The sequence below is a fragment of the Giraffa tippelskirchi genome, chromosome 11 (genome assembly GCF_054371585.1).
Source record: "Giraffa tippelskirchi isolate mGirTip1 chromosome 11, T2T-mGirTip1v1.2.pri, whole genome shotgun sequence".
NCBI lineage: Eukaryota > Metazoa > Chordata > Mammalia > Artiodactyla > Giraffidae > Giraffa > Giraffa tippelskirchi.
The window spans coordinates 49,688,933-49,711,230 of NC_137285.1; the positions used below are offsets into that span (position 1 = coordinate 49,688,933).

General features: G+C 39.2%; 1 protein-coding gene across 5 annotated transcripts in view; it reads right to left on the reverse strand.

The window, feature by feature from the left end:
* SLC7A11 (solute carrier family 7 member 11) overlaps positions 1-22,298 on the reverse strand; it is a 979,966-nt gene that overhangs the window by 876,729 nt on the left and 80,939 nt on the right. Inside the window, exons 4-5 of one of the 5 annotated variants that reach the window (XR_014068604.1) lie at positions 5,747-5,905; positions 4,493-4,759 (exon numbers count right to left, since the gene is read on the reverse strand). The exons of 3 other annotated variants lie outside the window; for them this stretch is intronic. The gene's annotated coding sequence lies outside the window, so the exon portion shown is untranslated. Of the gene's footprint in view, positions 1-4,492; positions 4,760-5,746; positions 5,906-22,298 lie in introns of those variants that run through there. One more of the 5 variants, XR_014068603.1, reaches the window with a different exon arrangement.

Below are 22,298 nucleotides of genomic sequence, written 5' to 3' on the forward strand. Positions count from 1 at the left end.
CCAGACAAGGGTTTGCTACAGGTTGGGATATAGTAGATAGGAAGACAGCAACCCAATCAAAACAGCAAGTTCAAGCTCAGGCTAGAAATCCAGAATAAGATAAGATTTTGAAAACTAAAAGGAATCAGTTTATTAGGAGATGGAAAGTCAGTGTCAATTCTTGATCAGGGACTGCCATGATAAAAGGGGTATATTAGGAAGGTCAGTTTTATCCAGGTAGAGGGAGAAACATCACAGAGAAGGTTGCTACAATACAAGTTTAAAGTAAGAAGGAATGTGGCTGCATGGGCTCAGTAGTGCCATCTTCGTAAGTGCAAATGGCTGCATTTACTGGGCACCTGAGAGTAGTTACACAGAAGATCAGGAATTTAAGTAAGTACCTATTTCTATTTTATTACCTAAAATTCCAATGGATTAACAAAACTAATACACCTCAAAGCACAAGATGGAGTGGGAAGAAGAGGGAGATGGTGGGGAGTTATTCAGAGGAAAGAGTTTGGGAAGGAAAACAAGCAAACCCAGTGTATTCGTTTCCTACTGTTAGTATAACAATTCTTTTTTTGTCTTTTTGTTTTATTTTTCATCCATATATTTTAATACAACTTTTAAAGGTTACACAGTATTTACAGTCTTATTAATTTTGTAAAAACTTAACTTTTACAAAATATTAGCTATATCCCCCATGTTATATAATACATCCTTGTAGCCTATCTTACACCCAACAGTTGGTACCTCCCACTCCCCTACCTCTATATTACACCTCCCCCACACACATTGGCAACTACCAGTTTGTTCTCTGTATCTGTGAATCTGTTTCCTTTTCACTATATTCACTAGTTTATGTTTTAGATTCCACATATAAGTGATATCATATGGTATTTGTCTTTCTCTGTGTGACTTACTCACTTAGCATAATGCCCTTCAAGTCTATCCGTGCATGCATGCATGCTAAGTCACTTCAGTCGTGTCCAACTTTTTGTGACCCTATGGACAGTAGCCCACCAGGCTCCTCTGTCCATGTTTTCCAGGCAAGAGGACTGGAATGGGTTGCATGCCCTTCTCCAGGGAATCTTCCAACCCAGGGATTGAACTCGCATCTGCCTGCATCTCCTGCATTGCAGGAGGATTCCCTACCTACTGAGCCACCTGGGAAGCCCATATGTGTGTAGGTGTGTGTGTGTATAGTGTGTATACACACACACACACACATACACATCTTCTCTATCCATTCATCTGTTAGTGGACATTTAGGTTGCTTTCATACCTTGGTAATTATAAATAGTGCTTCTATGAATGTTGGGGCACATGTATCTTTTCAAATTAATGTTTCTGTTTTTCTTTTTTTGGATATATACCCTGGAGAAGAATTGCTGAGTCACATGGTAGTTCTATTTTTTAGGTTTTTTGAGAAATCTCCATATTGTTTTCCACAGCAGCTGCACTGCTGTAACAAATTATCACAAATTTAGTGGCTTGAATAACACTAGTTTATTACCTTATATTTCTGGGAATCTATAAATAGCATCCTCCATTTACACTCATTGGGCAGAACCCTGTCATATAGTCACACTCAGCCAGCAATATCTGTGACATCCCATAAAACTATTTCCTTTGTAGAAACAAAAAGTTTCCAAACGGAAACAAATCATTGCTTCACAGTGATGCACCAAGAATGAGAAAAAGAAGGGTAAGGAAAGAGAGAAGGAGATGGAAAAACATTTCCTGCTAGAGAACAACTTCTTGATATTTGATAGTATTTATAGGACATCAGGAACTACTTCTGAGGGAGTTGGTGGTATGCTTTTCCCTGGAGAAATTTAAGGATTTTCAATTGCAATCAAGTGAATGGAAATAGTTTATAATTTCTCTCTTACCAGAAAGCAAGGAAATTAACCATAGTCCTCTGAGTTGCCATTTAATCCCAATCTGTTTTTATGGCTTATTTGTTTTCCATCTTCTCAGAACTGTTCAGGAAAGTGTTCCTGGCAATAAACCATAAGCTCCAAGTACAGAAATGAGGCCAAGAGAAAAAAAAGCCAGATTTTTTTTTAAATGATACTGAAATATTCCCACATTAATGTTGTGAATGGTTTGATATGTCATCTGTGTTTGAACAATAATTTTCAGATCAATATTGCCTGTGCTATGCTCAGTTGCCACAGTCGTGTCCAACTCTTCGCAACCCATGGACTGGACCAGGCTCCTCTGTCCAGGGGATTTTCCCAGCAAGAATACAACATTACCTGTAATAAGTCAAATTACACACATGAACTTCCTCCACAGCCCCAAATATGTAAATCTGAGACAGAAATAAAAGCAAAAATCATTAAATCCTTTAAGAATCTAGTCACTTAAGACAGAATAGTATCACCCCAAATACTCAGTGGAAATTATCCAATTGAAAGACAGAATGTGTATATGTGTGAGTGTGAGTGAGTGTGGGGGCTGGCGGGGGGGAGGTGGAGAAAGAGAATTCGGAGACAGCAACAGTAAAAGGAAACAGAAGTGGTTTTCACGAATAAAACTCTGAAAACACTTCACTCCACCTGTGCAGGAATTATGCAGAGCAGCATTATTTTGCTGACCCAGCAAGATACTTGCTTAGCAAATCTCTTGACTACCTAAGAACACACTGTCAAATTATTTAACTTGTTAATAACTTCTGAAAACAGAAAATTCCTGGTAGCCTCTTTGCTAAGAGGCGTCGCTCTCATTTCGGAGCCCTCTTGGCTGCTCTCGCTGCAGTTGCTACTCCCCTTCCTCATGCTCTTCAGTCTTCCTCTTCCCACCGCTGGCTCCAAACCCCAGTCTAGCTATTTCTCTCTGTTCAAGAACCTGCATCACAGCCCTTCATTCTCATGTGTGCTTGCCCAGACCGAACAGATTCAGCGGTTCCCTCCAATAAGCCTCTTGTCTGGCCCCCTATAATTTATGAAAAGGAATTCTGTGCAAGTTTAAATGTAGTCTGTGCCATAACCAATTTAATTCATTTTTATTGAGGGCCCACCTAGAATTGTGCTCTACACTGTGTGGAATATAAAAGAAATACATAGCGCAGTCCCTCCTGTCAAGGAGTTTGCAATTTTCCTGGGAATAAAGCTTGGATGCTGAAGTAATTACAGAATGCAAGATAGAATAGAGCAACGCAATAAAATTATGTAACCAAGACCAAAATATAAGGCACAGACAACATTATGTTTGGTCGGGGCTGGCAGGATGGAGCTATGGGGAATTGTTCGTAGAGAAGATAGAACTTGAGCTTGTCCTTAAGAGATGCATGGGTTCGGCTGGGTACAGAGGTGGAAAAAGGCACTTCAGGCAGTGTGAATAAAATTAGAGAGCAAGAACAGCAGGCAGGATATGTAAGAGGGAATCTGAGAGGCCAGGCTGACTGGAGAGAAGGGGATGGAGGTCGCAGAGTTATGTTAGAAAAAGCTCCATGGAAAGAATACAGTGAAACCATAGAATGCCATGAAGGGCACAGTAACAAATCTGGACTTGAACTATATGCTCTTCATTTCTATCTCTTGATGTTGATTCTTTCATTGTCATAAGAGAATTCACTCACTGGCAACCAGCATGATGCGATGAGAAGAACACGGGCTATGGAATGAGAAAACACTGCTCCTGCCTCCTCTATGACCTTAGCAAGGTCTTTTAACTGCTCAAGCTTTAGTTTCCACAACTGTGAAAATAGGAATCTCATTGCCTGTCATAGGGTTGTTTTGAAAAATAAAGATAATGTGTGCAAAGTACCTTGTGGATACAAATATATGGAAGGCTTTATGAGTTATATTCACTCAGTAACTATCTATTATTGAACATCTACTCTGTGCCAAACACTATGCTCAGCACTAGGAATTTAAAACTCAAGGTGACGGTGCTTATTTTCAAGACCTGAACAGATACAGTTTAAAACAGAAAGAGGAGCACCTTAAAGTCACGTAAACTTGCTGACGCTCACATCCACCACTTACTGGGTTTTGAATTGGGGGAAACTATTTCATTAGTCTGAGCCTCAATTTTTTCATGTGTATCTGTGTTAGTCACTCAGTCATGTCCAGCTCTTCGAGATTCCACGGGCTGTAGCCCGCTAGTCTCCTCTGTCCATGGGACTTCCCAGGCAAGAATGTTGGAGCGGGTTGCCATTTGCTTCTCCAGTTTATCATCTGTATAATTGGTCTAACAGTATGTACCTTATAGGCAGACTTGAGAATTAAATATGAATCTCTAAAGAAATGAATATGCTGCTTGATAATCGGAGGCAGTAAGTGATACTTCTTTTGTAATGGAAAAGCAGACATAAAAATCATAACAGCAGTGGTTAAGGAGTTAGAGAATTTTTCATAGATGACAAAGTCCCTGCACTAAGACTTAAAAATGAATAGTATTTGCTGAATGCGCATGTATTGGGAGGACATTCCTGGAAGAGGAAATAGCATGGAAAAAGGTACAGAGACATTAAAGTGACTGGCATCTTCTAAGACATGTAGGTATTTAAGTATTGTTAGTTCATAATCTCAAGGCAGGAGAGAGTCCAGGAGATGACAGTGGTCAGATAGATCCATGTCGAATAACGAAGAGCTTGGAACATCATAGGAAGGGGTGGAGTCCATCTCGTAGCATTGGGGAGATGCTGAGTAGTATGCTCACTGTTGAGTAGGAAAGTATCATGACCACCTTTGTAGGCAGGACACCTCTTTGCAGTGTGGAGGGACAAGGGCAGGAAGAGCATTAAGAAGGCTACTGAAAAATCCAGCTGAAATAAGGAGATGGAGAAGATGGGATGGTTACTTAAGATGTTTACAAGTTGGTTCCAACAGAATTAATTTTAGTTGGATTTTGGAGGAGGATAAAGATGAACAGATCTAGGATGTTTTCCTTTTCTTACTAGAAGGTGATGCATTTCTTGAGATTGAGAATGCAGATGGAAGCGGGTTTGGAGTAAAGGTGATCCATCCTGTCTGGGACATGATGAATTTGAGGTGCCTGTGGAGCATGCGAGTAGAGATTTGGACATGCCGTTCTGGAGTGGAGACTGAAGAAAACAGGTGGCTGTTGATGTAAATCTGGAGGTCACTGACATGGACGGATGGATGGAAATAGCCATGAGGACAGACTCACCCAGGGAAAAGGACAAGAAAAGAGGCGGCCCCCTAGTCAGGCCTTTTCTACCCAGCCTTAATAATTGAGCTGCTCAAGGAGCTGACACTCAGATCCTTTAGGGCAAAGACCTCAGAAACAGAGTATGCTTAGGTATGCCCAAGGTCAAAAATATCCATTTTCTGGCACACCTATCCTCCACATGGTTCAAGTTTCATTTGTCTGAAAATAACCAGAGGGAGCTCATGGAGAGAAGCTCTTGGATATTGAGGGACTACATACAGGATGACAATTATAAACACACTGTCTCTAGAAAAGCACTTCATTTACAAAGCAGATTTGACAGCTCAAGTTGCTTTTTTGGCAGAGCGATCGGCCTGGCCCCTGAGCGACCTGGTGAGCTTCGATTACAGCTTTGATGCTAGCTCCACCACAGAGACCCCCTAAAAGGGGAGTGATAGATGAGGTCCTGTCAGGCTTCATTCCCTGGGTGGCCTTGAATCTCTGCCGTTATCTGTTACCCTGCCAGCGCTGACAGTGATGAACACAAGGCAGGCAGCTAACGACACCCCGATTCATTATCCAAAAGGAAGGGAGAGCAGAAATAAAGGGAAGGTGACTGCCATGTCGAAGCTTCACTCACATCAGTGCCATCTTCGTCCTACAGGTCTGAGAGGTGAAGAAATGATGGAGACCATTTGTCTCAAACAAGGGCTCCAGTGCTACTCAGAAGAGCAAGTCACAATGAAACTTGCCCGGGAAACTGTATCCCAGCTTCTTCATGGCTAAGCTCTTCGTAAACCTTTCAGACATAAGAAAAAATATTTAGAGGGCCTGAATTTTTTTCTCAGTCCGCTTGCACTTTGGAAAAACATAAAAGAATCAAAGATACATAAAACCATCGATCTCTACTGCTTGCCCAGGCTAAATTGTTATTCATTCCAGGAGAGTACACAGTTTCTCTCTGTACAATTGTATTAAGCCTGTGAGTCAGCGATAGCAAATATTTTAGGCAGGCCTAACCATTGCTTCTCATAATAGACATTTATATCTTTAAGTGGTTCCTCCCTAAGCAATATTTCATCAAGATTTTTTGTGTCAACTGGTTTTTTCCCTGACCTGATGGGAAATGAAGGCTTTTTTACTTACTTCATTGTCTCCTTTTTCTTATTAATGGGATTCTTGTGATACCTAAAGACATGGTTATATATTCAATAAATACAACTTAAATTTAATGCCCAAGGAAGGCAAGATTTTCCATCTTAATTTAATCTAGAGTGTTAATCAGAGCACTGGTTTAGTGGGACATTAAGGCAAAGAAAGTTTTTAAAAAGAGGGGGAAAAGTTTCTGGTCAAATAAACTTGAGAAACCCTAGGTTTACTACTTTGCTGCAGATTTCCTTCCTACTGGACTTCTTTTCAGACTCTTTAATAGAGTAATGTGCATTTTGACTCCCCTAAATAAAATACAATCTCAATCTATATTTTCTTAGAATATTTGTATGGGATATACATCTAGACTAACGTTACCTAGAACCACACTTAAGGAACTCTTGGTCTAGACTTGCCCACAAACTCCATCTTCTTGCTCATTTATCCCATCAACAAAATCAAATGATTGTCAAGCTAGATTCTAAGTATTTGGCAGAGACAGACAGTCTATGGATGGAATAAACACTGAAGAAGATATGGTGTCTGCCCTCAAAGAATGCATGTATCTTGCCCTGTATCCCACCTTCATCGTTCCTGCCCTCTGGCCTTGTCTTCCCTGTCTAAAAGAAAGCATGGGGCAAAGAAGATGCTGAAGCAAAGGGAATGACAATAATCTGAAATTTGGAACAAAGGCAACAGAGGTGATTAATACATGGGTTTTATCCTTGCTCTTCGATAAAGATCAAATTTTCTTTCTAAAAAGAGTAGCACAGACACTATCACTCCCAAGGGAGTGCTCCAATTTTTTAATATAAGTATGAATGAAAGTGGTCAGAGCTCCAGAATACCTAAAAACTACAGCATAAGTTAAAAAACAAAAAAGTACCAAATCTGAGAGTGAGCGCAAAAGGATAATTCACTTTGATATTATAAGACATATTATATGTTTCTTGTTAAGCACCATGTTTCTTGTTATGTAAGACATATACACATTGGCAGTATTTCTCATCTTAGCTGTTCAGTTTATTCTAATAAAGAAAGCCACTAGTTATGTTCAAAATAACTGAGGAGAGCTGAAGTCTGGGCTTCAATACAAAACTAAAAAGTGATAGGAACTAATCAGTTTTGTTTACGAATGTTTGTTTGTTAATCAAGCCATGGAGTAAAGAAAAAATTGAAAACAAACTGGAATTCTTATTACCCAAAGAATTTTAAACTAGTATCAACAACAGTGTGTAAGCTGCAAACTTGTAAAGACTGCTGCTGCTGCTACTAAGTCGCTTCAGTCGTGTCCGACTCTGTGCGACCCCATAGACGGCAGCCCACCAGGCTCCCCCGTCCCTGGGATTCTCCAGGCAAGAACACTGGAGTGGGTTGCCATTTCCTTCTCCAATGCACGAAAGTGAAAAGTGAAAGTGAAGTCGCTCAGTCGTGTCTGACTCTTTGCAACCCTGCAGACTGCAGCCCACCAGGCTCCTCCGTCCATGGGATTTTCCAGGCAAGAGTACTGGAGTGGGTTGCCATTGCCTTCTCCATTGTAAAGACTAGAAATGGACTATACAGCCTCTGTGATCTTTTTCATCTTCAAAAAGCAATCAGGATTCAGGCAGGGAGAAGCGATCATCCAAGAACTAAAGTAATATCTGGGAGAGATGAAACCATCATTATAAATTAGAAGTAACCCATCATTCATTTTTCTGCTATCCTCTCTCCAGAAGAAAGCAGACTCTGAAAAAGCTAACTTCATTCTTTCCTCATGTGCTCTAGGAATTTAAAAGCCAATCGGGATGTTCTCTAAATAAAATGCAAAGGAAGGCACCTCCATTTTTCACCCCTTGTTCCTAGTGGCAGATTATTTGGATCCAGATGTCATGGAATTTACCAGAGATAGGATGACAATAACTCTGTGGCTTTTAACAGAATGAGTTTTCTCTTTCCACCATTTCATGTAAAATTCTCTTTCCAGTTTCCTACAACCAACTGTGTGCCTTTTACTTTTCCTGCAAAGGCATTTATTTCTGTCTGACCAATCTGAATTGTTCTGTTGCCTTGCTATTCACCAGTGACAAATATACTCCTTCATTTCTGAGTTCTCTGAGAGCTGGAGGATTGATGGGTGTGAAGAAAGACCTGGGATCACCAAGGCAAGGGAGGAATTCATCTTATTAGTCTCTGATCCAGGTTAATCACCAGGGAGATAATATTTTAAACTCCAAAAGACTTCTTAGAAGTTTCCAGAATTTCTCCAGAGACACAGATCAACAGACCAGAATAATCAAGAAACAGGAACGAGTTTGCCAAATGCCACTCACTTGGTAGATTGTTTTACTTGAGTAAGCAAAAGACTTTTAATGGAATTATTTCAACCCAGTGAGAAAAGGAGCAGATCAACCCTCAGGGGAAGTACCTCCAAACTGCAGCTGAAGATAAAAGAAAGGGTGACATTTTAATTCCAGTCTTCAACCCTCAACACAGGGATGCAGGCAGCACTTGTTCTAAACGTGGTTCAGTTGATGAACAGCTTTCTCATAGCACTGAGCAATCAGTGTCGTGTCCACTGAAAATAATGCACGATGATATGGGGGTCCTGGGCCCCATAATTCTGCAGATAACTCCCCTTCTCTTTCGGCTAGAAGTAACTGAAAATGAAAGCTGCCTGATTGCGGTGAGGGCTCCTTTGGCTTCTTTGATGTTTAAATATTAGCCCCAGGGCTCAGAACTAACCACTCCCCATCAGCAAAGCGGAGTGATCTGCCCCATTATTCTGAAGCAGGGATAAAAATTCAAATATTTAAAAGCAAGGCCAAATTTCTAAAAAACAACAAAGGAATTATACAGGGTAGAGTCTGAGTAACAAGTGAACCTCCAGCTCCCAAGAACGTTTCCCAAAATGGCTCCTTTATATTTGTTCATTGTAAAGCACGGACATACAGGCTCATGGGATTTCTTCCTCTCTAGATGCCCCTGACCTTGAAACTGAGAGTTCCGTCAGCCCCTCCAGCTCCCTCAGGGCTTGGCTCTTTCCCAATCCACTTCTGCCTTCAACTTGATAAGCTCTTGTTTTCTCACCCCCTCTCTCCTCTCCCTGCTCCATCTCTTTCTCTGTTCCTCTTTATTCCTGTCAATCTCCCTCCAGGAGCCTCTCTTTTCCAGTTATGGCAGCCACAGAAGCATCCATAGGTGCTCAAACAGCTTAGCTGGCAGGAGGCCATGGAGGCTGCCCAAGAGAAGGAAGACCCTAAGAAAGTGTAAAACTCTGAGCTGGAACAAAGCATTTCTTTAACTTGAAGTCAAAAGCATTTTCCTTAGCCCTTGTTGCATATGCTGTATTGTTAACTTCTATCAAAGGGGTTCATATCTCGGGAATCACGGGGAAGTTTCAAACATGATTGATGGCTGGTCAAAAGAACATCCTCAGCGCGATAAGCCACAGAGACGTCTGTGCTGAGCGAGTGCTGGCTGCCTGGCTGTGCCTTTCAAATTCCTTTCATCGCAATTGGCGACTGTAAGCACTGCAGGGTGAGAACAAGCCAGGACTTTGTGGAATATTCTTAACTGCTAATATGTAATCCATACAGCCAGTGCTAGCAGCCCGAGGATAAAAGATTTAAAGAAATGGAGACACAGGACTGGTTTTTGTTTTTTTTTTTGAAAGGCAACTTGGAAGGAAAAAAAAAAAAAACAGAATAGTAAGATTTATGTTAACCCATTGGGAATGCTCTGGAAATCTCTTTGATGAAGGATTGAGATTGCTTTGAAGCTGACTTTATTGAAGCAAAAAGTAAGTGTGGTGCCCAGGGACGCGGGTTGACTGGGTCACTTATCAGTCTCCTGGACTTGGCGTTTCCTTTTTCTTGCAAATGCTGCAAGCTACCACACTCCTAAATGCTGCCCTACCAAAATATTCTCTCTTTGAAGAAGAAGCTTTATTTAGCCTTTGTAATTAGTAGAAACTTAACCAGCGGCGGGACATATGTAAAAAGAACCCAGAAAAAAGAATACACACAAACACACACATCAATATAACATGCAAGAGGCTACTAGAAAATCTTAACACTGTTACCCATGTCCTTTCTTACTCTGAGCTCAGATTTCAAACATGACGCTGCAGGAGCATGGGGATAAACCCAGCAGATATCAGAGGGAGGCAAAAGTGGTTAGCAGTTTCCCCTGATAGAAGAATCATGGCGGGGCAAGTGTGGCTTTAGGAGTGAGAAATAAAGACGGTGTTGGCTAGGAAAAAAGAGAACAAACAGAGGGTTTTGAACCATCAAAGAATTTGCCTGGAACTGGGAATATAGAAGTGTTTGTGTTAGTCACTCAGTCCTGTCCGACTCTTTGCGACCCCATGGACTGCAGCCCGCCAGGCTCCTCTGTCCATGGGATTGTCCAGGCAAGAATACTGCAGTGGGTTGCCATGCCCTTCTCCAAGGGATCTTCCTGACCCAAGGATCAAACCCAGGTCTCCTGCATTGCAGGCAGATTCTTTACCATCTGAGATATCAAGGAATATAAAAGCTTCTCTTAAAAAAGTAAGACGGCCAGTTTAGGGATCATGGGAGAAATCCTTTAAAAAATTTTTTTAATGAAGAAGGAAAAAACCAATGAATGACATAATGACTAGAAAAGGACATGAAGCTGATGATTAAGGAAAAGCTAATACTCTGGATTGTCCTTTCTAGTACAAGTTATTGACTATAGCTGTGCTAAGATGTTATTATAAATATTCTCTTCTATCCTTGTCAGCTGTGACCATAAAGTAATGAGGCTGATATTTTCTTAGTAAACAAACCACAGCTTATACATTCAAACAGTGTTGATTTTCAAAGAGATCAATACTCCTGTTCTCAGATTTTAAAGTCCCTGATATCAGCAAACTATTTTCTTTGTGACTAGTGTTTTGCCTTTAAAGGCAGTTTCCAAAGGGAAGTCCCAGAAATGGTTCAAACAATCACACATCAGCATCCGTGGTATCACTGGAATTAGTGCTGAGCCTTTGCAGGTAATTATTTAGAAAGACAATACTAATCTAGGGATACAAGCTCAAGAACGATAGTACAGATGTCAGGCTCTGGTCACAAAATGAAGTCACAGAATTACTAGAGCAGGAGGAATTAGTCCTCCTCTATAGCCCTTTCCACAGATACTGAGAGATATATTAATAGCAATCTGGTTCCACTGACCAATGAAGAAACCATAGTAGAAAATATGAAAGCAAGTACAGCAGAGAATCCACCTATTCCATCAATATAGCTCATAAAGCAAAAGGAAATCACTATGCTGTCATTTGTCCTCATAAAGACATATAAACACAGCATACTCTCAGATGTTTAGCAAAACAGATATGTCCCAGGGAGAACCAAAGACTCAACACTATGGCCAAGGTGGTTCCTAGGGAAATTGATAATAGCACTAAATGGGCAAAAGCTGAAACCCACTGCCTCCCCTTAGATTTCCCACAAGAGGGCAAGAACACTTTAAGACACAAAAACTTCAACATCTTAAATGAATAAATGTCTACACACAACTCATCCTTTCCCTACACAAGGAGACGGTCCAGGGACCTAACTGTAAACAGATATATCTCCTCTGCAGGAGACTGAGCAGCACAATCCTACCCAACCTCCAAGAGTGTCAAAATGACAAATATCTTGCTGTTTTATAATATCTGGGCCAGTTTCCCATATTTTATTACAATGTCCGTCCACCACTGTTGGAGTTCCTTAGGAGTTGTCAACTCCAGTGCCTTAAAATTATGGTATTCTTATGTGGTCTATGGGAAAATAAATACAGGAAACATATAAACTTGGGAACGGTTTTTTCCCTACTATTTGCCAGCTCCAAACCCGGGTCTCCTGCATTGCAAGTGGATTCTTTACCATCTGAGCCACCAGGAAAGCCCAGTAAACTTATTGGTTAGCTGAAGCTTTTCCTCAAATGTGAAGGTAGTAACTCAGTATAAAATGTTGAACTGGGGCACTTAGAAGACACCCAGAATTCAACACAGCAGATTGACATGATGGTAAATGTGATGAATCCAATGTTACGTCACTTCTAAGGACTGAGAGGGGAGCTGGGCACCAGGAGGGGAAGTCCCTGTGGCCACTGCAGGGGCCAGAGTCAGAAAATTATCATAGGTGATTTCATACTTGAGGATAAATAGCCAAAATCCAAGAAAAGCACTAAGAATTATTTTGAGCAAGAAGCAGTTTCTTTACCATCACTGGCCAATTTCTCTGATAAACCAAGATGATGCTTTCAGGTCGACCTAAATGGGTGTGCTCACGCACCCACAGAGAAAGAACAGGATGAAACAGTCCTTGTTGAGCCTCCTTCATGTGTCAGAAACTTAACATCATAACGACCTGGTGTGAGAAAAATCGTTACAACCGTTTCTGCACATGAATCAGTTGAAGACTCAGAAGCCAAGTGATTTATCCAGTCACAGAGTTTGCAAATGGTGGACCCAAGATTCAAACCTGATATCTCTCTGCTATGTAAAGCTAGGTACTTTTCGCATCCTTAAGCCAAGCTCAAGTGACATCTAACAAGGGGTCTTAACAGTTGCTTCCTGCTTTCCTGAAGTCTGTACTTTGAAAATCCAGTTTTACAAAATACTTAAATAAGGGAAAAAAATCTATTTTAAAAATAATTTGCCATTGAGCTCCTTCAGGAAAAAGCTCACGTGGAATATCTTACATAAAAAGAATTTGTGTCTTGCATGAAGTGGTGTATTTGTATAAACAGGGTCAATTTTCATGATGCATCCCAAGTTTCCTCCCCCCTCTACCTCCTTACCCTGCTCCCCAACAGCAACACTACCAAGAGCCCCCCAAAAGTAACAAGCATTTACTGAAGGGTGGTCCTTGGGGAGCCACAGGGCAAGGCATTGAAACAGGTGAAAACAATTGAGGAGCAGGCACTTGGTAATAACAGGGCAGGATATATCTCCCCCGGAGAAGGCAATGGCACCCCACTCCGGTACTCTTGCCTGGAATCCCATGGACAGAGGAGACTGGTAGGCTGCAGTCCATGGGGTCACTACAAGTCGGACACGACTGAGAGATTTCACTTTCACTTTCCACTTTCATGCATTGGAGAAGGAAATGGCAACCCACTCCAGTGTTCTTGCCTGGAGAATCCCAGGGACGGAGGAGCCTGGTGGGGTGCCGTCTATGGGGTTGCACAGAGTCGGACACGACTGAAGCGACTTAGCAGCAGCAGCAGCATATATCTCCCCCACGTCAAGCTCCCTTCTACACTATTGCTTTTTGACTCCCTTCCCCAGCCCCCCACTAGAAAGTTACACAGCATCCATTTTTCAGTATCAGGCTATCATTAAATAAAACATAAACTCGGTGCTCCACAGGGCCAGGATTGGGCTCCAAACAAAATCTAACGTGCGAACAGCTCTTAAAGGTCCTTGGTTGCCATTCTGTTACCCCCATCACCAGCCTGTTTCAGATGCCTCATAACTTGTCCTCTCCGCCAGTGACTTGGCTGCAAAGCAAGTTGTTTAGAGTAGCAGATAACAACCTCCCTTGAAAGAAACTAGTGCAGCATTTTAGAAAATAGAGTCTATAGTAAATGTGGTCATAGAATCACACAGCAACCTCTCTGGACTCGTTTCCTTCAGCATCGCCCTAATGATGCTGCTTACGGCCTAAATGATGGAGAACGGCTCTCCCACACCCTCTAAGGTCTATGATGCCCCAGTATTTTCTGATATAGGGAAAACTGAAAGGATGACAGCACCAAAGAACTTTCTTCTGGTTAAGAGACAGAATTTGAGGTCACCTGGAGAGGGGCAGTCTATTGTAAGGATTCTTTGAGCAGTAATGGGACTTGAGAGATTTATCTGCCTTCAGGCAAAGACTCCCCTAAACTACCCAGGATGAGACACTGGTCTATTTTAAACACCTCCTAAGAAAGGGGGTTCTTAACTCTTCCTTTCTGTACAGGAATACAGAGAGAAATGGAAAGGGAATTCATTTACATCTCAAATCAGTACATGTGTGAGTCAACATAATTGGCCAAAGAAAATTTGATCCCATGATACCAGGTAAGTTATCCTTAAATCATTCATCATGAAAGTCCTTTCCTATCTATTCCCTAATTATAGGATCTGAACCAAGGAAATCCTACCAAATAATTTCCTTGATCAAAATTCTTCTATGGCTCCTTGTAATTTAAGGAATCTCATGTAAAGGAGACTGAAGACAGAAATCCCTTTTACACTTACCAGGCACGCTTTCACTTTACACTTTCCATCCCCAGAAAGCCTATGGCTCATTCCCTCACTTCCTTCATGTCTATATGCAAAGATCACTTAAACCTTCCATTACTATCCCATTAACTGCAACACACACACACACACACACACACACACACACACACACACATACCCTGTACCCTTTCACACTGTTTCTCTATAGATGTATCATCACCATCACCATCCAACACAGTATGTAATTGCATCTTTTTTATTGTCTATCTTCCCCTATCAGAATGTCAGCTCCAAGAAAAAAGAATATTTTGGTCCATTTGCTCAGTATGTTTGGGATCCACAGCTATTAAAATAGAGCCTGAGCCTAATATACAGTAAGTGCTCTAACACGATTGGTGAGAGAACTGAATGAACATGTAGCTTACTGCAAGACTTAAGAGTCTTAGAGTTTTGTATAAGCTAACAGATGATTACCTTTCTCAAACAGGATATGAACTAATAAATATGCAACAGTTATTCCTAGTTAGGATTCTCACTTCTAATTCTCTTTAAGAGTCTGAAATGGTGGGTTTTCAGCCATGATTCCTGGAACCTTGGCACCCCTCTAAGACATGTCCTCTTCCCCACCAACCCCTGTTGTAGAGCCACAAGAGGGAAGACCAAAAAGCCAAGCATCTGGCTTCCTGGAGCCGCTTCAGCTATTGTCTTATGCACTGGCATCTTCTGTAAGATGCTAACAGGGAGGAAACTGTCCCATTACTAAAAACATACAAAAGCTCAAGCCTGGACCATGAGACAGAAAAACATGAAAAGACACTAGATCAAGTGTCACAGAAATATGAATATTTATAGAGCATCTGTTGTGTTCTCAGGTGTGATCTGGACATTGGGAATACATAGAAAAGCAGAACATAGCCAAATTCACATTTAACCAAGTTCACATAACAAATAATATTCTCAGAAATTTTGGAAAATCAAAGGATCACTGAGGAAGGATTTCAGGGATATGTCCTTCCAGAGGCATCTGCTAGTCTTAATTGAAATAGCTGAAATACATATTGTGCTAGTTTCAGGTATGCTACATAATGATTTGACATTTACATACTTTGTGAAAGGATAACCACAGTAAGTCCAATAACTATCTATCTCCCTACAAAGCAATTACAATATAATTGACCATGTTCCTTATGCTGTATATTACATCCCCATGACTTATTTATTTTATAACTGGATGTTTAAAACTCCCTTCACCTATTACACCCACCCTTTTAATCCCCTTCACCTATTACACCCACCCTCCCACCACCCCATCTCTAGTTACCACCCATTTGTTCTCTGCATTGATGAGTGTGTTTTTGTTTGGCATGTTTTTTAGATTCTACATATAAGTGAAATCATATTTGTCTTTCTCTGTCTTATATCACTGAGCGTAACACCCTCTAAATCCATTCGTGTTGTTGCAAGATGCCATTCTCTTTTGGCTGAGTAACATTCCATTGTATGCATAAACCACATTTTCTTTATCCATTCATCTGATGGATACTTAGGCTGCTTCCATATATGGCTATTGTAAATAATGTTACAATGAACATTGGGGTACATACATCTTTTTGAATTACTATTTTTGTTTTCTTCAACTAAATACCCAGAAATAAAATTGCTTGATCATGTGACAGTTCTATTTTTTATTTCTTCATGAACCTCCAGTGCTATTTTCTAATCTGCTAAGTTTCAAGGACAGTTGTTAGGCAGGCAAAGCATAAAGAAGACTGACTTTCACTTTGTGATTTTAAATAAGACTTTAATCTCTTTAGGAATTAGTTTCTCCAACTCTAAAAAGAGAGGCTTCAAAATTAGCCATATGTAAAGTCCCTACAAAATTTAAGACTACATATCCAGCTTCTCCTACTTGTCCTACGAACAGATAACAGGAATCATTTGTTTCATGGAATATTGCTGAACATCAAATGTTTTGGCCAATTCATCTGAACATTAAGAATGTATGTGGCACATCATGATGATCGGTTGTCCCAAGGACAGTCATTTAAATTAATTGATGTTTTCTTCTATATATGAGAGATTTTTATTGCATTGTCCAGATTCAATTTCAGTAATTCCATTATAACTATCCTAAATATCAGTTATGAAGTTATCTTAAAGTAAGTATGGAATTAAAAACTTTATTGTTCACTATTAGCATGAAGTTTGTTTTTACATTTAAGATAAGATAGATATCCTTTCACATTTAACATATTGAACAAGGAAGCAGAGCTCTCTGAATCTGTTAAATTTGGAACTAGGGGAAATCTCAAGACATTTTACTCCTCCATACTTTCAAATCATAACTAACATGTCAGCCAGGAATTTTTTTAACTGTCATCAGCTACCAAACTATCAAAAGTTAACAGGTTGGCATGATGACAGTAAATGGAATTCCAAAGTATAACTGCCTGGGGAATGTCCGTGTTGAGTCTGTAGATGTGCATAAATCTCATTACACTCGTGGTGCCCAAGAACCTAGTCCCTACACAGAAGCATTAACAAAAATGACTTAGTGGCAAAGAAATCAAATTAATAGCAATACTTCCAAACATAAATACTAGGTTGTCCTTAATTTTAAGAGAAAATAAGGAGAAAGTGAAAGAATATGAAAAGAGATGTTCTTATATTATGAAGTATGCAATGGATTTAATTTATAGTTCTGGTGATGTCTGGCTATATGACTGTGAATAAGGACTGTTTTATTTTAGGACTGTTTTCTTATTTATCAAATGAGACTATCCAACTGGGGAAAACCCAAATGTTCACCAGCTGATTAACAGATAAACAAAATGTGGCTTATCAATAAACAAAATAAGAAATGAAAGTGGAGAAATCACAACTGATATCACAGAGACACAAAATATCATAAGAGAATGCTATAAACAGTTATATGCAAAAAGTTGAACAAGCTAGAAGTGGATAAACTTCTAGAAACACACAATCTTCCAAGACTGAATAAGGAAGAAACAGACAATCTGAACATACAAATCACTGGTAGTGAAATTGAATTTCTAACTTAAAAACTCACAGCAAATAGAACTCCAAGACCACACAGCTTCATAGGGGAATTCTACCAAACATATAAAAAAAATTAGATAACATCTATCCTTCTCAAACTATGCCAAAAATACTGAAGTGGAGGGAACACCCAAATTCCTTCTATGATGTCACAATTACCCTAATAGCAAAAGAAAACACATATAAAAAAAGAAAATTAGAGGCCAATTTCTCTAATGAATATAGATGCAAAAATTCTCAACAAAATATTAACAAATCAAATTCAATTATATATATAAAGGATCATACGCCATGATCAAGTGCGATTTATTCCAGGGATGCAAGAATGGTTCAATATCTGCAAATCAATCAATGTAATATACCACATTAACAAAACAAAGGATAAAAAAACCACATGATCATTTAAATAAATGCAGAAAAAGCATTTAACAAAATTCAACATCCATTCATGATAAAAACTCATCAAAGTTGGTATAAAGAGAACATATCTCAACATAATAATGTCCATTTTGACAAACCAACGGCTAACATCATACTCAAGGGTGAAAAGCTGAAAATATTTCCTCTAAGGTCAGAAATAAGACAAAGATGTCCATTGTTACAACTTTTATTCAACATAGTACTGGACTTCCTAGCCACAGCAATCAGGCAAGGAAAAGAAATAATAGGTATTCAGTTGGATAAGAAAAAGTAAAACTGTTACTATTTGCAGGTGATATGATGCTATTCAGAGAAAACCCTAAAGTCTCCACCCAAAAGCGGTTAAAACTAATAAGTGAATTCAATAAAGTTGCAGGATACAAGATTAACACACAGAAATCAATTGCTTTTCTATACACTGATAATGGACTATTGGAAAGAGAAAGCAAGGACACAACCCTGTTTAAAATTGCATCAGGACTTTCCGGTCGTCCAGTGGTTACGACTCCACACTCCCACAGCAGGAGGTATGTAGGGTTTGGTCTCTGGTTGGGGAGCTAAGGTCCTGCATGCTGTACAATGCAGCTGAAATTAATTAATTAAAATTGCATCAAAAGAGTAAAATATCTACGAATAAACTTAACCAAGGAGGTAAACGACATACTCTGAAAATTACAAAACACTAATGACAGAAACTGAGGTCAAAACAAAGAAATGGAAGAATATCCCTATTCATGAATTGGAACAATTAATATTGTTAAAATGTCCATACTACCTAAAGAAACCTACATATTTAATGTGATCCCTATCAAAATACCCATGCTATTTTTCACATAACTAGAAAAAAAAAAATCATCCTAAAATTTATGTAGAACCACAAAAGATCCCAAATAGCCAAAGTAATCTTGAGAAAAAAGAACAAAGCTGGAGGTTTTATGCTCCCTGGCTTCAGACTATACTAAGGGTGTGTGTGTGCTCAGTCCTCAGTCCTTTCTAACTCTTTCTGATCCTACTGACTGTAGCCAGCCAGGCTCCTCTGTCCATGGGATTTTCCAGGCAAAAATACTGGAGCAGGTTGCCATTTCTTCCTCCAGGGAATTTTCCAGACCCAGGGATCAAACCTTAGTCTCTTATGTCTCCACTTTGGCAAGAAGATTCTTTACCACTGTACCACCTGGGAAGTCCAGACTATACTACAGACTACAACAATCAAAACAATATTGTACTGGAACAAAAACAGACACATAGATCAGCAGAACAGAACAGAGGCCCAGAAATAAATCCACGCACTTACAGTCAGTTAATCTATAACAAAGGAGGCAAAACTATAAAATGCAGAAAAGACATTCTCTTTGATAAGTGCTGCTGGGAAAACACAGCTACATGTAGAAGACTGAAATTAGAACATTTTCTCACACCATAAACAAAAATAAACTCAAAATGTATTCAGGATCTAAATATAAGATACGGCACCATGAAACTCCTAGAAAAAAACATAAGCAGAATACTCTTTGACATAAATTACAGCAATATTTTTTAGGATCACTCTACTAAAGCAAAAGAAACAAAAGCAAAAAATAAACTGGATCTAATTAAACTTAAAAGTTTTTATAAAGCAAAGGAAACTAACAAAATCAAAAGAAACCTACTGAATGGGAGAAAATATTTGCAAATGATATGACTAATAAGGGGGGATATAAAAAATATTAATATATAAAACAGCTCATACAACTCAATAGCAAAAGCACACACAACCTGATTTTAAAAATGGGCAGAAGACCTCAACAGACATTTTTCCAAAGAAGATACACAAATGACCACAGGCATGAAAAGATGTTCGACATCACTAGTCATTCAGGGAAATGCACTTCCAAAGAACGACAAGATACCACCTCACACCTGTCAGAATAGCTATCATCAAAAAAACCCACAAATAACAAATGCTGGCAAAGATGTGGAGAGAAAGAAACCCTAGTATCCTGTTGATGAAATGTTAATTGGTGCTACCATTATGAAAAACAGCATGCAAGTTCCTCAAAAAACTAAAATAGAACTACCATGCACTCAGTTGCTCAGTTGCAATCGACTCTTTGGGACCCCAAAGACTGTAGCCTGCCAGGCTCCTCTGTCCATGGGGAATCTCCAGGCAAGAACACTGGAGTGGGTTGCCATGCCCTCCTCCAGGGAGAATTACCGTATGATCCAGCAATTCCACTCTTAGGCATAAATCCAAAGAAATCAAAAACCCTGTAATTTGCTCCCCAATGTTCATAGAAGCATTATTTACAATAGCCAAGATATGGAAGAAACCCAAGTGCCCATTAACAGATGAATGGATAAAGAAAATGTGAAAGACAGATAATCAGTGTACTCAGCCATTAAAAAAGAATGAAATTTTGCTATTTGTAATGACATGAATGGACCTGGAGGATATTATGCTAAGTGAAATAATCAGACAGAGAAAGACAAATACTGTACGGGGCACAATCAGGGTAGGGGATTAAAAGGTACAAACTACTTTTGTATTCTGTATAAAATAAATAAGCTACAAGGATATATTGCACAGCACAGGGAATATAGCCAATATTTTATAATGATTATAAATGGAGTATAACCTTTAAAAATTGTGAATCACTGTACTGTATACCTGTAACATGTAACATTGTACAGCCACTATACTTCAGTTTTTAAAATCTCCCACAAAACTATGTGGTATATCCATACAATGGATTATTAAACATTAATAAAAAATAAGGTACTAATACAATATGGAGGAACCTTGAAAATATTATACTAAGAAGTCATTCACAAAAGGCCACATGTTAAAAGGAAAAAAAAAAGGCCACATATTAATGATTCCATATGTATGAAATGTCCATAAAAGCCAAATCTGTAAAGGCAGAAAGTAGATTAACGGTTGTCTAAGGTTGAGAAATAAAGACATGGCGAAGTGACCACTAATGGGCATGGGACTTGGGGGAGGGGTAATGAAAATATTCTAAAATTGAGTGTGCTGATGGTTTCCCCACTCCATGAACATAAGAAAAACCACTGAACTGAACACTTCAAAAAGTAATTGAATGCAGCCATAAAAAAAAGAACAAAATAATGCAACTTGCAGCAACATGAATGGACCTAGAGATTATCATATTAGGTGAAGAAGTCAGACAGAGAAAGACAAATGTATAATATCACTTACATGTAGAATCTACAAAGAAGGGTACAAACGAACTTATTTACAAAGCAGAAATAGAGTCCCAGATGTAGAAAACAAACTTAAGGTTACCAGGGGTTAGAGGGGGAAGAATAAATTGGGAGACTGGGATTGACATATATACATTACTATATATAAAATAGATAATGAATAAGGATCTACTATATAGCACAGGGAACTCTATTCATTACTTTGTAATGGCCTATATGGGAAAAGAATCTTAATAAGAGGTGATATATGTATAATTGATTCACTTTGCTCTACACCTGAAACTAACACATTATAAGTCAATTATACTCAAATGAAAATAAATAAGAAAAAAGGTAACTGTATGTTGTTTGAATTATATCAATAAAGTTGTTATTAAAAAATAATACCAGGACATCTCCGGTGGTCCAATGGTGAAGAATCCATCTTGAAATGCAGGGGATGTGGATTTCATCCCTGATCAGGGAACTAAGATTCCCACGTGCCTGGAGCAACTAAGCCTATGCACCACAACTACAGAGCTCACAAGCTGCAATTACTGAGCCCATGTACCACAACTAGAGAGTCCGAGGGCTGCAACAAAAGATTCTTGAAGAAACACCTGGATCCCACATGCTGCAACTAAAATCTGAGGCAGCCAAATTAATTAATTAACTGAAAAATAATCCCTATCAGATTTGCTGCAAGTAAACAATGTAAGATATACGAAACTCTCCATTAAGAACATTCTGTGTTATGTTAACCATATGACTACATTTAAATTTTCCTTGAAAAAGGTTTTCTGATGCCATCCTGTCAATCCAATGATATTTAAGAATAAGCCTAAAACTTATCAAAGCAGTTACTATCTGCACATGTTCTTAAATTAGCACATGTAACAAACCTGAAGCCTGGCCTCAAGATACAGTGGTATGCCAGGAGTCTGTCCAGCTCACTAAGATCCTGTATTCCATCTCCATTGCTAAAATTTGGGGCAGCAGTCACTTTAGACTTTGTCAAATTTCTGAAAGTCTCACTACTTGATATCTTACTTTGAACATAAGCCAATAAACAGACAAGGATAAATGTGCTGTAAGGTGGTTTTGACATAGGAAATTTAATGTGCAAACAGAGGGGACTAGGTGTACATAACAC